Raw genomic sequence first — 3589 nt, forward strand, 5'->3', positions numbered from 1 at the left:
CCAAAGTGTCTGGCACATAAAAAGCTCTCAATAATTTGTTGAATAAATGTGCCCTATATGAAAATTCAGGTTTATAAGAATAACAGAAATTAAGAGGTGATTACTAGCTTGGCAAAGAAAAAAAAAGATTTACAGTAAGATTCCTTTGAAGAGTAAACCACCATTGTACATGTAAGCTATGACTCCATATTTTTACATTTCATTTGCACCCAACTTTTCTAATCAAACGTCTATTGTATGAAGTGACTAATCCACATGCTACACAGCTTTTCACTTAAAATAAAATGAAAAGAATAAAAAAGGCATGTGCTTTACAAAAGAATGCCAAATATTTATGAAAAAGAAACAATAGCATTAGAATATCACCATTTTGCAGAGCCCCAACACAACAACTTACCAGGAAGGAACTTCAGAAACATTAAAACCGTTAAGATAAAAAAGATTGGGAACTGAATATTCTCAAGGTGCCAAAATATAACTATTCCACATATTTCTAATTGCAAAACAGAAAATGTACCTTAACTATGAAAAGTTCCAGAAGTACTCAAAATGTATTATTTACATTGGAAAGTTCTGAAAGTGTAAGAAAAAAAAAAGTACCCTTACAATAAAAGCTCTGGGTGTGATTTTAACAAACACGCCTTTACATCAGAAGGTCCTAGAAGTGATCAAAATGTATCTTTAACATTACCCTTCGGGCCGGGCGCGGTGGCTAAGCTGTAATCCAACAGCACTTTGGGATGGGCTGAGACGGCGGATCACGAGGTCAGGAAGAGAGACATCCTTGGCTAACACGGTGGAAACCCCGTCTCTACTAAAAAATACAAAAAACTAGTCGGGTGAGGTGGCGGGCGCTGTAGTCCCAGCTACTGGGAGGCTGAGGCAGGAGAATGGGGTAAACCCGGGAGGGCGAGCTTGCAGTGGAGCTGAGAATCCGGCCACTGCAGCTCCAGCCCGGGCAACAGAGCGAGACTCCGTCTCAAAAAAAAAAAAAAAAAAAAAAAAAAAAAAAAAAAAAAAAAATTACCCTTCACCCTTCCTCCATGATTGTAGGTTCCTGAGGCCTCCCCAGCCATGCCTCCTGTATAGCCTGTGGAGCAGAGTCAATTAAAAACTCCTTCTTTAAATAAATTACCACAGTCTTAGAGGTAGTTTTTTTATAGCAATAATAAAAACTACTAGGCCCAGACGCAGTGGCTCACACCACTTAATCCCAGCACTTTGGGAGGCTGAGGCAGGCAGATCATCTGGGTCAGAGTTTGAGACCAGCCTGGCCAACATGGTGAAACCCTGTCTCCACTTAAAAACACAAAATTAGCCAGGCGTAGTGGCAGGCACTGGTAATCCCAGCTACTCGGGAGGCTGAAGCATCAGGATCGCTTAAACCTGGGAGGCGGAGGTTGCAGTGAGCCAAGATCATGCAACTGCACTCCAGTCTGGATGACAGAGCAAGACTCTGTCTCAAAAAAAAAAAAAGGAAAGAAAGAAAGAAGAAAGAAAGAAAGAAAGAAAGAGAGAGAGAGAGAGAGAGAGAAAGAAAGAAAGAAAGAAAGAAAGAAAGAAAGAAAGAAAGAAAGAAAGAAAGAAAGAAAGAAAGAAAAGAAAAGAAAAGAAAACACACTAATACAAGCTCTATGCACACAGCAGAGGGCCATTACAAACCTTATTGATGCTGTAAATTTTGGGGTGAAGTATTTTCTACCTGAGTGGGGTCCATATAAACTCCTTTCTCTGACCTCCTAATGGCCCTGGTAACACTGGCCTTAATCAAATACATTCCTGTTTTCCATGCACGAATTCCTTGTTGTCTACGTGTACTGCAATGAGGATGGAGGCCAGGACTCTAATTCAACTCTGCTGCTAATATATAGGATCCTGAGTGAGACACTTTGACCTGTTTCTTCATGTGGCTTCCTTGCTATTCCTTCAGCACCACCAGCTATATGCCCCCGCATCAGAGAAAAAATATGTGGCTTTGACCACATATGTGCTAACAAAACTACATATGCATTTACCCTCAGACCCACAAGCCCACTTCTACAAATTTACTCTGAAGATATACTTCCACAAAAGTGAAATGACATATTCATGAGGTTACTCACTGTATCATTCTATACAAATTCTATAAAATATTAAAAACTTAGAAACAACCTATATGTCCATCCATGGAGACTGGTTGAATAAACTATGGTACACCTTTACAATAGTATTACATGAGCGAGGGAAAGAAGAGGGGCAAAACAGGAAGGAGAGAAGGAAAAAGAGAAAAAAAGACTTTTCTTTTTAAAGAGGGTCTCATTTGTCACCCAGGCTGGAGTGCGGTAGCACAATCATAGCTCATTGCTGCCTCGAATTCCCAGGTTCAAGTGATCCTCCTGCTTCAGCCTCCCAAGAGGCTGGGATTACAGGCCCATGCCACTACACTTGGCTAATTTTTAGATTTTTCGTAGAGACACGATTTCACAGTCTTGCTTAGGTGGGTCTTGAACTCCTGGGCTCAAGTGATCCTCCCCATTCAGCCTCCCAAAGTACTGGGATTACAGGCATGAGCCACCATGACTGGCCAAGAAAAAGATTTCTATGAACCAAAGTAGAAAACTGTCCAGGCTACATTGTTAACTAAAAAAGCAAGACGGAAAATAATTGTAATATCTATATAGCAAATTATATATAAATTTATATATAAACATGATATAAAATAATATACATATATATATAAAATGCTACTTCTTATATAAGAAAGGAGAAACTAAAGTATAAATATTCACTTATTTTGGAAAAGAAACACAGGAAAGATACTCCAGAAACCAATGACAATGGTTAGCTATAGAGTAAGTGGGAATGTGGTGACAGAGAGTAAGAATATTCTTGGTTTTGACTTTTGAACTTTCTTTTTAAGAGGTGGGGTTTTACCCTGTCACTCAGGCTGGAGTGCAGTGGCATGATCACAGCTCACTGCAGTCTTGAACTCCTAGGTTCAAGTGATCTGCCTGCCTAAGCCTCCTAAGTAACTAGGACTACAGGTATGAACCGCCACACCTGGCTAATTAAAAAAAAAAAAAAATGTTTGTTAGAGACAGGGTCTCACTATATTGCCCAGACTTCAAGGAAGCCTCCCACCCCAGCCTCCCAAGGGGCTGGGATTACAAGCACAAGCCACCACATCTGGCTGAATCATGTATTTTATTTATTCAAAATCAGATAAAAGAAAAGCAAACCATAAAACTGAATATAAAGAGAAATGAATGGCTTTAATTTTACATTAAAAGCACATACAAGAAAGAATCCAAGAAACATTTCTTGATTAAAGAAAAAAACCAGCCAGGCATGGTGCTGCATGCCTGTAGTTCCAGCTACTTGGGAAGCTGAGGCAGGAGGATCACCTGGGAGATCAAGGCTGCAGTGAGTTCTGATTGCATCATTACACTCTAGCCTGGACCACAGAGTGAGATCCTGTCACAAAAAAAACAAAAAGAAAAAAAAAGAGGAGAGGAGAGGGGAGGGGAGGGGAGGGGAGGGAAGGGGAGGAAGGCCAGGCGTGGTGGCTCAAACCTGTAATCCCAGCACTTTGGGAGGCCAAGGCGGGCGG

This window comes from Rhinopithecus bieti, unplaced genomic scaffold, assembly GCF_001698545.2.
Source record: "Rhinopithecus bieti isolate Rb0 unplaced genomic scaffold, ASM169854v2 scaffold_757, whole genome shotgun sequence".
In the NCBI taxonomy this organism is placed as follows: domain Eukaryota; kingdom Metazoa; phylum Chordata; class Mammalia; order Primates; family Cercopithecidae; genus Rhinopithecus; species Rhinopithecus bieti.